This window comes from Neovison vison, chromosome 11 (genome assembly GCF_020171115.1).
Source record: "Neovison vison isolate M4711 chromosome 11, ASM_NN_V1, whole genome shotgun sequence".
Lineage (NCBI taxonomy): Eukaryota > Metazoa > Chordata > Mammalia > Carnivora > Mustelidae > Neogale > Neogale vison.
Window position 1 is genome coordinate 139,467,719 of NC_058101.1, and position 13,374 is coordinate 139,481,092.

General features: G+C 35.4%; 1 pseudogene; it reads right to left on the reverse strand.

Annotated features, from left to right (window-relative positions):
- Positions 1 to 5,046: 5,046 nt before the first annotated feature.
- LOC122890317 lies at positions 5,047 to 12,434 on the reverse strand (annotated as a pseudogene).
- Between the last annotated feature and the right edge of the window lie 940 nt (positions 12,435 to 13,374).

Below are 13,374 nucleotides of genomic sequence, written 5' to 3' on the forward strand. Positions count from 1 at the left end.
CACCAACACTCCCAACATACAGTGGTGTGACAAACATAAGATAACAGTTATAGATTTTCCAGTTTAAAGGAGGGAACTTGGACGGTAAAAAGGAGTCACAGGTCCAATGTAGTTTTGAAATCAGGTGGGCAAATTCTACCTGAAGAACCTTGATTAGTCTACAAGGACATCTTCCATGTCCCTCAGTCCTGCTATCTGACCTCTCAACTCCCACCTCTGCACTCTTGATTCTGTCTTCAGTCATTTTTATTCCCCAGGTGAGTAGTTTTATAAGCCTGCTATTCAGGATTCCTGTATAATTTTCAGGATCTGACAGACTTCCATTTTGTACATACCTATTTTTCAGTATAATCAAGAATTGTTTCTGCTGATATAAAATCCCCAAGAACCCTGTGGATCTCAAGTAGATTCATAACATTGGCAGAGCTACATTCACAGATCTTTTTGAGATAACACATTCCCTATAGTTGGTTTTATTAAGATGGCTGAGAGGCAATGCTCTGAAGCTTCCTAGAGATGCTCTGGTTTCACTAAGAAGACCCGTGAGGTATATTCTTAATCTCTTGTGTTCTGACCCTTTAATCATTCCAGTGTCTCAGAAAAGGGCTGCAAAGACAAACTTCCATAATTTTATTTTCTTTGCCATGTTTTCAGCAACCACCTCTGGATTTTAACATCTTTTGCCATCTAGATAGGACAAGAACTTCCTAAACTGATTCCTATTTCCTTTTTGCTTTATGATCCTTACCTACTTCTGTCTCTTCTGACATTTTACTATAAGCAGAAAGAAGAAGCCAGGAAACATCTTCAACACTTGGCTTGGAAATCTCCTAAGCTGAATAACCAAGTTTATTATTTATGAGTTCTGCTTTTCACATCACTGTAAGATCCAATTTTGCTAAATTCCACCACTATGTTACAAGGGCCTCTCTTCATCCAATTTACAATAATATGTTCCTCATCTATTTTCTGAGCTCACACCAGCAACATTCTTAATGTCCACATTTCTATTGTTTGTTCATGGTGATTTAGGCTTCCTCTAAGGCAATTTAGGATTTCTCCATAATGTTCCTCATTTCCTTCTGAATTCTTTAACATCTTTAACATGAATATTTCTTTAACATCAATATTTCTATTAACAGTCTACTCAAAGAAATGTAGATTTTACCATCATGTCCCTCAGAATTCTTTCAGCCTCTTCTCGTGCCTAATTTCAAGTCACTCCCACATTTTTAGATATTTGTTATGACAGCATTCAACTTCCAGGCACCAAAATCTATACCAGCTTTTTTTTTTTTTTTTAAACAGTGTACCATATTACCACAAAATTAGTGGCCTAAAGCAATACTCATTTGATATCTTATAGTCATGCCAATCAGAGATCTAAAATGGACAGATGGATCTGTACTCCTTTCGGAAGCTTTAGGGATGCTTTGCTTACCTTTTCCAGATTCTGGAAGTTGTCACATTCCTTAGTTCTTGGCTTCGTACCTAATTAGATAATCATCTGGCCTTTTTTTTTTTTTTAAATTAAAATGGCTTATTATCCCTTTAAATATTGCTGGATTTGATTTACAAAAATACATTTTTAAACTAAGTCTGTACTTCTTTTTCTTTTTCCTTTTTTTTTTTTTTTAAATATTTTATTTGTTTGACAGAGAGAGAGACAGCCAGAGGGAACACAAGCAGGGGGAGTGCGAGAAGGAGAAGCAGGCTTCCCACAGACCAGGAGCGTGACATGGGGCTTGATCCTAGGACCCTGGGATTTTGACCAGAGCCAAAAGCAGATGCCTAACAACTGAGCCACCCAGGCACCCCCTTCTTTTTCTTTATAATTTTTATTGGTTTTGGTATCAGGATAATAGTGGCCTCATAAAAAGAAATGGCAAGTATGTCATCCTCTTCAATTTTTCTGAAATTGTCTATGAAGAATTAGTATTATTTCTTTATTATATGTTGATAGAATTATTCTGTTATGCAATATGGACCCGGAGTTTCCTTTGAAGATATGTTTTGTTGCTGTTGCTGTTGCTGCTGCTATTGTTGTTCTTGTTGTTGTTGTTTTGTTTCAGTTTAGGTCTTCAAATAATGACCTTGGGCTGAGATCAAGAGTCAGACACCTCTGGGCCCAATAATACATTATATGTTTATAAAAAAATTTAAAAATTATTTAAAAAAAAAGAGACACCTAACCTACTGAGCCATCCAGGAACCCCTCTGGGCTCTCTATTCTGTTCCATTGATTTATGTGTCTATTTTTATGCTAGTACAACACGATTTTGATTACTAGAGCTTTGTAGTGTATCTTGAAATCTGGGATTATGATACTTCCAGCTTTGTTGTTCTTTCTCAAGATTGCTTTGTCTATTTGGGTTTGGGCTTTTTTTTTTTTTTTTTTTTTTGTGATTCCATAAAAATTTTAGGATTATTTACCCTAGTTAGTTGAAAAAAATTCATATTTTGATAAGGATTGCTTTGAATGTGTAAGTTGCTTTGGGTAATCTGAACATTTTAACAAAATTAATTCTTCAACCCATGAAAATGGTATATTTTTCCATTTCTTTGTGTCCTCTTCAATTTCTTTCATTAATGTTTTATAGTTGTTAAGGTATAAGTTTTTCACCTTCTTGGTTAAACTTATCTCAAGATATTTTATTCTTTTTGGTGTAATTGTAATTGTAAATGAGATTGTCTTCTCAAATTCTCTTTCTGCTACTTTACTATTATTGTATAGAAATGAACACATTTCTGTATATTGGCTTTCCATTCTGCAATTTTACTGAATTTATTTATTAATTCTCATAGTTTTTGGTGGGTCTTCAGGGTTTTCTATATGTGGTATGTCTTCTGCAAATAGTAGCAGTTTTATTTCTTCCTTTCCAATCTAGATGCATTTATTTCTTTTTCTTGTCTAACTGCTGTGGCTAGGATTTCCAGTAGTATGTTGAATAAAAGTGGTGAGAGTGGACATGCTTAATCTTACCTGATTTTAGAGAAAAGGCTCTCAGTTTTTCACCATTGAGTATGATATTAGCTGTGGGTTTATAATATATGACCTTTTTTATGTTGAGGTATGTTCCCTCTAAACCTATTTTGTTGAGAGTTTCTATCATGAATGGATGTTGAATTCTGTCAAATGCTTTTTTTGTCATCTATTCAGATGATAAGGTTTTTATCCTTTATTTTGTAATGTGATGTATCATGTTGATTGATTTGAAGATAAGGAGCCATTCTTCTATTCTTGGGATAAATCCCACTTGATCATGGCAAATGATCCTTTGACTGTATTGTTGAATGCAGTTTGTTAATATTTTGTTGAAGATTTTTGCATCTATGTTTATCCAATATTAGCCTGTAATTTTTATTTTTTGTAGTGTCTTTTTCTGAATTCTGGCCTTATAAAATATATTTGAAAGCTTTCCTTCCTCCTTTAATTTTTGTAATAGTTTGAGAATAATAGGTATTAATTCCTTTTTAAATGTTTAAAAAATTTTAGTTTTTTAAACTAAAACATTTAAAAACATTAAAAACATTTAGTTTTTTAGATGTGAAGTCATCTAGCCCTGGAGTTTTTTGTTTGTTGGGATTTGTTTTTTATTTATTTATTTAGTACCAATTCAATAGTGCTACTAGGAATTAGCTATTCAGATTTTCTATTTCTTCCTGATTCACTTTTGGAGGATTTCTATATTTCTATATACATCTATAAGATGTATATTTCTAGGAATTTATCCATTTCTTCTATGTTGTCCAACATTTTGGCATATAATTTTTTGTGTTAGTCTCTTATCATTCTTTATATTTCTGTGGTGTCACTTGTTATTTCTCCTCTTTGATTTCTGATCTTATTTATTTGAGTACTCTCTTTTTCCTGATGAGTTTAGCTACATGTTTATCAATTTTGTTTACCTTTTCAAAGAAATAGCCTTTGGTTCCATTGAACTTTCCTATTGTTTTCTCAGCTCTATTTCATTTATTTCCACTCTGATCTTCATTATTTCCTACTTTCTATTAACTTTGGGCTTTATTTTTCTTTTCTAGTTCCTTTGGGTATAATATTAGATTGTTTACTTGAGTTTTTTTCTTGTTTCTTAAAGTTGGTGTGTATTGCTATAAAATTTCATCTTAGAACTGCTTTCACTTCATCTCAGAGATTTTGGAGCATTGTGTTTCATTTTCATTTGTCTGCTTGTATGTTTTCTTTTCTTTTTTTATTTCTTCATTAGCCCATTATTTGTTTAATAGCACGTTGCTTATGTTTTTTCAGTTTCTTCTTATAGCTGGTTTCTAGTTTCATATTGTTGTGGTCATAAAAGACGGTTGATGTGATTTCAATCTTCTTAAATTTACTGAGACTTGTTTTGTGGCCTGACATGATCTATCCTGAAGAATGTATATGTGCACTTGAAAAGAATGTGCATTTTGCTGTTTTTGGATAGAATTTCTGTATATATTTAAGTCCATTTGGTCAAAGCCACTGTTTCCTTCCTGACTTTTTGTGGATGATCTATCCACTGATATATATGCTGTGTTAAAATCCCCTACTATTATTTTTTGATGTCATTTTCTCTCTCTATGTCTATTAATATTCACTCTATGTATGTAGGTGAGCCTATGTTGGGTGCATAGGTATTTATAATTGTTATATTCTCTCATTGGATAGAACGCTTTATCATTATGTAATGTCCTTCATTGTCTCTTGTTTCAATCTGTTTTAAAGTCATACACTGAAGTCAATACATACAACTAGCATTTCAGTCTGAGCTGTTTCAGATACATAGAGCTGAAATTAATTACAAGGTATGGTCTAACAAATGCTAGGAGAGTTTTTTTTAAGTAGTTTTTACAAATATAAACTTATCTTGTACACTGAAGTCATCATACATACAGGGCAAAGTCAGAGCTTTTATATTTGAGTTTATTCTTCATTTAACTTTTAAAACACTACTATAGTTGAATATTAAAACAAGAACAATAGCAAGTAGTGAGATATGATTATAGTCCTTCATTCTTTCACTACTGCATAAAAAATGCCAGCAGTGTTATTCACTGGCCCCATTGAGAGGTCTGACACTGAACACCACCCCTGGGATGATGTTCATCATCCTCATATGATTCCCCATGGTAATGGCACCATTTTTCCTGATTTGATCAAATTCCACCAGTTCTACCTGGTCCATTTCATCAGTCTCTTCTACTTCCTTCCTCTCAGGTAGGAGTTTTTCCAGCAAAGAGAGTTTATCAGGAGAGAGAAAGCCATTCTCAGGAAAGATTACCTTAAATTTGATGATGAGGCAACCCTTCTCATGGTGTACAATTTAGCCTTCATTTAGCACATGCCTTCATTTAGCACACAATTGATATCTCCATGCTTGACAATTTGACCTGGATGAGAGGTGATGACAATGGTTCAGTTGTCAAGAGTAGATACTGGCTTTTGAAAATGACACAGGGCTTCAACCAGCTGTATATCCATACATATGAAAAGGTCTTCTCCTTGCTGTGTAAAAATAGCATCGTCCTTCTGATCTAAAACAATGATAATATCTCCTGGTTTCAGTCCTGGTTCTTGGTCTCCTTCACCATGGAATATTATCTTCTGGCCATCTTTCATTCCTTTGTCAATATGAACATCTAGAATCTTCTTCTCTCAAACTATCTTCCTTTCATTGAAGCTTTTACATCTATCTTTAGGACTGATCTCTTCCCCATGGCCCTGGCATTCCATGCACAGAGATTGAATTTGCTGAACCATTCCAGATCCTATCTGATGAATTCTTATATGCATTCAAGTGCCTTGGCAATTGGGACATTTGACTGATCCTTTCTTACCACCTCAGCCTTCACATTTATCACAAATCATGTTCTTTTGAAGATCTAGGTTTTTTGTTGCACCATTATATAAATCTTCTAAGGTTTCTAAGAGGTGATGCACAACATTTTTACCTCTCCTTTCTCTCTGCTTCCTTCCTCCTCTTCCAAAAAACATATCAAAGATGTCCATGGGGAGCCCAAACCACCACCAACTCCACCTTCTTTAATTGCTTGTTTGCCTCTTTTGTTGTATAATTCCTTTTTCTTTGCATCAGAGAGTACTTTGTAAGCTTGAGAAATCTATTTAAACTTTTCTCCTTCATTTGGATTCTTATCATCGGTAGTAATTCAAGGCCAGTTTCCTGTAGGTCTTTTTCAATTCTTCTCGGATTGCATTGGGTTTGACCCCCAAAACGTCATAGTGTTTTTTACACCATTTCTACAGCAAGCGAGAGGGCCAAGGCTGGTGTTAGGGAGTGGGAAAGAGCACGTTGCTGGGCACAGCTCAGGCAGCTGCCATTCCTCCGTGTCTCACTGAGCATTCTGTAACGTTCCTTGTTTTCTTGTTATTCTTGTAGCTCTTTTCTATTCCTTTCTTTTCTTTTCCCTTGTGATTGGTGACTTTCCTTAGGGTTATGCTTGGATTACTTTCTCTTCATTTTTTGTGAATCTATTACAGGTTTGGGGGTTACAGTTGGCATGAGGTTCATATATAAAATATTAAATATAGAGTAGTTTATATTAAGTTGATGACTGCTTAAGATTGAATACATTATAAAAGCACTACATTTTTACTCCTCTTCCAGGTTTTATGTATATGTCATATTTTACATTTTTTATTTTGTAAGTCCCATAATTGATTTTTCAGATATAATTAATTTTACTACTTTCGTCTTTTAACCCTCATACTAGTTTTATAAGTTATTGATATACTACCTGTATTGTATGTTCACTTTTACTTGTGAAGTTTTTTCAAAAGTGAACAGTGCAGATACAGTCGGTACAATAATTTACATGATGAGAGTCCCAGAAGGAAAGGAGAGAGTAAAAGGGGCAGGAAAAAAAAGAATGGCCAAAATTTCAGACTGGGCATAGTGACAATAGTAAGTATTGGTCGTGTGGTGCAATAGGAAGTCATAGCATTGGTAAACATATGAATTGATATAAATACTTTGGAATGTAATTTGACATTATCTTGTAAATTTGAGTCATTCCTAGAATGGTAATTCTTGATACATGTATTTATCAGAAAATATATATGAGCACCATTGTTTATAATAGAAGGACAAACTGGAAATATTCCAAATATCCATTGATAAGACAGTGCAAAATTAAATTGATATTCATATATATACACATATATACATATGTATATACGTATATACATAAGTTCATACGTATATATACGTATATACGTATGAACATATGTATATATATATATATCTTATTTATTTGAGAGAGGGAGAGGGCAAGCAAGAGAGAGAGCACAAATGACAGGGAGGGAAAGAGGGGGAGAAAGAAGCTGATTCCTGGCTTCCTGGCTGAGCAGGGAGCCTGTTGTGGGACTCAATCCCAGGACCCCAGGAACTGAATGAAGGCAGCCACTTTAAAAAAAAAAAAAAAAAGGGCAGCCACTTAACTGACTGAGTCACCAAGGCACCCCTCATTTGGATACTTTTTGGCAGGTAAAATGAATCAACTTTAGTCACTTTCATCACCATGGATGAATATCATGAATAAAGTGTTAAAATTTTTAAAGCAAATTTTAGGGTAAAAATACAATATGATATTACTTATACAACATTCAAAATAAGGACCAAAAACCACAAGTTACTTAGGAATAAACCTAAGAGGTAAATGATCTGTACTCTGAGAACTATAGAACACTCATGAAAGAAATTGAGGAAGACTTAAAGAAATGGAAAAACATTCCATGCCCATGGATTGGAAGAGCAAATACTGTTAAAATAGCTATGCTACCCAAAACTATCTACACATTCAGCACAATCCCTATCAAAATATCACCAGCATTTTCAAAGAGCTAGAACAAACTATCCTAAAATTTGTATGGAACCAAAAAGGCCTCAAATAGCCAAAGCAATCTTGAAAAAGAAACACAAAGCTGGAGGCATCACAATTCCAGACTTCAAGCTGTAATCGTCAAGACAGTACGGTACTGGCACAAAAACAGACACATAGATCAATGGAACAGAATAGAGAACTTAGAAATGGGCTCACAATCTATGGACAACTAATCTTTGACAAAGCAGGAAAGATTGTCCAATGGAAAAAAGTCTCTCCAACAAATGGTGCTGGGAAAATTGGACAGCAACATGCAAAAGAATGAACCTGGGCCACTTTCCCACATCATAACAAAAATAAACTCAAAATGAATCAAAGACCTTAATTTGAGATAGGAAGTCATCAAAATCCTAGAGGAGAACACAGGCATAACATCTTTGACCTGAGCTGCAGCAACTTCTTGTTAGACACATCTCCAAAGGCGAGGGGAACAAAAGCAAACATGAACTATTGGGACTTCACTGGGATAAAAAGCTTTTTTTTTTTTTTTTTTTTTCCTTCCCTTGGGATAAAAAGCTTTTTCACAGCAGAGGAAATAGTCAACAAAGCTAAAAGGGAACCTTTGGAATGGTAGAAGATATTTTAAAATGACATATCAAATAAAGGGCTGGTATCCAAAATCTATAAAAACCTTACTGAACTCAACACTCCAAAAAACAAATAATCCATTCAAGAAATGGGCAGAAGCCATGAACAAACATTTCTCCAGAGAAGACATATGAATGGCTAACAGACATATGAAAAAATGCTCAACATAACTCAGCATCAGGGAAATACAAATCAAAGCCACAGTAAGAGATCACCTCACACCAGTCAGAATGGCTAAAATTAACAGGTCAGGAAACAACAGGTGTTCACAAGGATGTGGAGAAAGGGCAACCTCCTTACCCCATTGGTGGGAATGCAAGCTGGTGCAGTCACTCTGGAAAACAGTATGGAGCTTCCTCAAAATGGAGTTAGTCTACAGCCCAGCAATTGCACTACTAGGTATTTATCCAAAGGATACAAAAATGAATCAAAGGGGCATCTGCACACCAATGTTCATAGCAGCAATATCCACAATAGCCAAAATATGGAAAGGGCCCAGATGTCCATCAACAGATGAATGCATAAAGAAGTTGTGGTATGCAGTGAAATATTACTCAGCCATCAAAAAGCATATACTCTTGCCTTTTGCAGTGACAAGGATGGAACTAGAGGATATAATGCTAAGCAGAATAAGTCAGTCAAAGACAAATAACATAAGATTTTATTCATCTGTGGAATTTAAGAAACAAAACTGACAAACATATAGGAAAGGAAGAAATAGAACAAGATGAAAACAGAGAAGGAAGAAAACCATATGGGACTCTTAACTCTAGGAAACAAACTGAGGGTTGCTGGAGGGGAGATGGGTAGGAGGATGGGGTAATTGGGGGATGGCTATCAAGGAGGGCATTTGATGTAATGATCACTAGGTGTTATATGTAACTAAGAATCAAAAAATTCTACCACTGAAACTAATAATGCTGTACATGTTACCTAAATTGAATTTAAATACAAAATTTAGGGGTGCCTGGGTGGCTCAGTGGGTTAAAGCCTCTTCCTTTGGCTCAGGTCATGATCCCAGGGTCCTGGGATCGAGCCCCGTATTTGGCTCTCTGCTCAGTGGGGAGCCTGCTCTCTCCTCTCTCTCTGCCTGCCTCTCTGCCTGCTTGTGATCTTTGTCTGTCAAATAAATAAATAAAATCTTTAAAAATAAATAAATAGATAAATAAAAAATTTAAAGTAAAATTTAAAAATAAAAATTTAAAAAACATTCAAAACAAGTCAAACAATATAATACATATTTTAGATATCAGCATATAAGTAGCAAATTTGAAAGATGACAAAATTCAGGAGGATAGTTGTCTCTGGAGTAGAGATGGGTAATGTGATATGGCAAGGGCAATGTGGGTTTAATCATAATCGCAATATTTTGTTTCTTAAGCTGAGTATATAGGTGTTTATTACATTTTTATGCTTTATAAATTCTGCAAATTACATATATTCCATATTCCATATTTATGAGTTATTTCATAAAGTTTTAAAAGTTGAAGAAGGAAGGAGGAAAAAGAAATTGAAGTAGGGAGGAGAAAAAAGAAGGCAATCATAAGAAAACAGAGAAGGAAACTGGAACCAATCAAAACAGGAAATTAGGTCAAGAGTTGATCAGGGGAAATGTGTGTTCCCAGAAATCCCAGAAAATGCATGTTGGGTTTTCCACAGTGTTTGGAATGAGGACTCAACCCATTTTTATTTGAATATGAAAAGACAGGATTTCCTGAGTTCCTGTTTTATCTAGGTTCTGTACCTAGTGCAGATAATGAGCCTTATTTCTCAATGTTGGTCTTTTAAAATACCAGTTCCACTGCAAAAAATATGTTATTGGTTCCTATTAACTTAGACATCCCTATTAATCTGTTCCTGATTTCACTTTAAAGACATAGTAACAATAAGAGGAGTAGAAAATTATCCTCTTGGAAAACTTTGCCACTCCACAAATAAATAGATAAAAATATTCTACATAAAACCACTGTGGATAGTACAGATTCCTAAAGCATGAAATGGGAGAATTAACATTTGAGAAGGTCCACATGTAACCTTAGAAAACAGGTTGCCCATCTCTGTGCTCCCTTGCTGGATGTAAGAACAATAGGTGGGTTTATATTTACGGGTCACATTTCTTAACTTCTTGCAGTTCTGCAAGTCTAAATCATTTTGAAATTGGTTTTGACCATACTCTGTTCCAGAGCCATAGATACCAGACAATCCATATTAGCCAGAAAGTTCAATTATTTACCTTAAAGTAATATTGGTAATGACTGTGAAATTTGATTTGGAAATTTGGAAAATGGAAGAAAATGATCTCCCTCCTAAATGAAATAAACTACACACATGAGAGTCCTGCATTCCTTTCAAATGAGAAAAAAATGTTCCAGTGCTAATGGTGAGGCTTTGATAAATGAAAGACTGTGTTGCTTACTCTATTCCTGGACACATTCAAGGTTCAGAATTTCCACAACTAAGGAGCTAAGTGCAAAAGCAAATTTACCTTGGAAGCTAAGATACTCCATAATCTTGCCTACAGTCATGATTCAGCACACAAAATCAACATTTTATTGTTAATTCTCTAAAATGATTTCTTTTGAATAATTTACAAAATTACTATAATTATCACAAAAAACAAACCCATTATGCCAGATTTCCTTTCTAATTATTGGGAACCATGATTTAAGTATAATTAAATAATTATAATGGTGTTTTAAATCCAGTAAATGTACATTTCAAAATCTTGATATAGACTATTAGACACAATTCTAAGAAACTGTACTTTGCTTTAAATTTATTTTTACCAGGTAAATATGATCTACAATTTTCCCCTCTGGAGATAGAATTATATATTTTTAAAACTTAGTCTTCAGAAGGAGCAGTTAATGCTCCAATGTGTCTTGCCTTAATGCGTGACACCAATTCTTAAGAGAATATTTTTATTTTACTGTTAAGATATTTATTTATTTATGGGGGAAGGCAGAAGGTGAGGGAGACAATCCTCAAGCAGACTTGTGAGCACAGAGCCCCACCTGGGGCTTGAACCCAGAACCCCAAGAACACGAACTGAGCCAAAATCAAGAGGCAGATGCTTAATTGACTGAGACAGCCAGACGCCCTAAAAGAATGTGTTTAGAAAGATAGCATTGCTCATTGCTCCTGGCTAAGGTAATGTTTCTCTAACTCCTCAAAATCTCATTCTTATACCTAGAAAACAAAAGTTCAAATGGGAACAAAACAAAGGTCTTCAGTGATTGAAACAATTTTTTTAAAGAGAGATAAATTTACTAACATTTTTGCTGAGCTACAGTTTAGGAAACATTCCCACAGATATTTTCCCTTTTGATAAAATCATCCTGGGAACCACTTGGCAGTTGAGACCGCAGAATCTTAACCACTAGACCTCCAGGGAGCATCTCAATTGGCAGCTGAATAACAGAGTTAGGTCAACTGAGTCAATCAAGTGGCTAAACCAAGCCTGGGATTCAGATGTTCTCACTACATGCCCAGCAAGAATATTTAATTAGCATACGCAATCACTTATTTTGTATTTTAGTACATTATATTCACAAGCATAAGTATGTATACCCAAATCTGGTTGCATGAACATGATTAATACTATTGATTAGAGCAAGTTGTTGGTCTTAATTCTGTAATTTGTATCTTTAGGGCCTGTATAGATGATTATACCCTCACATGTGACCGTCCTTATAATCCTTTGAAAAATCCAAGACCTTGGCTCACATTCAAGGCAGGCTCTTATATATCTAACTACCAATTGGACAATTTCACCTGGCTTCTCTCAAACTCAATAAGCCAAAAATTGAACTTACTGTCTTTCTTGAAAACCTGCTTGTACTCAAAATGTCTTTGTGCAGCGGCTTCATCTGTTCTCCGCCTACTCTCCTCCCCCCACCTTGTACTCCATCTGTTCCTGCCCACTGCTTTTGCCGATTATGTATGGCCATGTTCTATCTCATATCCTATAGCATTTCTGCATCATCGTTGATTGGACAGGGATGGATGCTCTACCTAAGTCCACAGGACAGTATTCAACATCTTATTTATATTTCTATGCTCAAGGCCAATCAGATTCTCCCTCTTTGAGACACGGAGTGAAGTAGTAGTTGTTTGTAGGAACAAGCTGAAGATCATGTAGAATTAAAGTCTAAGGCAGCCTTTACAGGGCCCATGAATTACATTTGACGCCAGGGTCTCAGGAAAACCCAGATCTCTCTGGGAAATTTCTCAGTGACCTTGGAGGTGAGGTGCTGCATGTCAGGAGATGCCAAGAGACCACAAGAAAATAACTGGATGAGACATCTGAGGCTAGATATCTCTGAATTGGCAGGTTTACTTCCCTTGTCTTTCTGACACAAGAGTATGGTCTTACTGTTTTTCAAGGGAAATGGGTTGACACAACAATAGTTAGGTCTATGAGCAGAGAGTAAATGGGATTTTAATGAAAGGGGATTATAAAAATTCTGCGAAGAGGTTTTTTAAAACCAATATAAAATCATTTCAAAAGTACTTTTCAGGGCGCCTGGGTGGCTCAGTGGGTTAGGCAGCTGCCTTCAGCTCAGGTCATGATCTCAGGGTCCTAGGATCGAGTCCCGCATCGGGCTCTCTGCTCGGCGGGGAGCCTGCTTCCTCTCTCTCTCTCTCTCTGCCTGCCTCTCTGTCTACTTGTGATCTCTGTCTGTCAAATAAACAAATAAAATCTTTAAAAAAAAAAAACTTTTCAGAGTAGGGCTTAAGACATTGCATTGATTGCAGGAAGCCAATCAGGTTTCCTTACCATTCTGTGAACCAAACTTCTCTACATGACTCTGGCAGCCCCATGGAGAATATATCTCTCCAGGACTAAGGTCCTGGAAGGGATAAGAAGCAATTAAGTGCACAAAACTG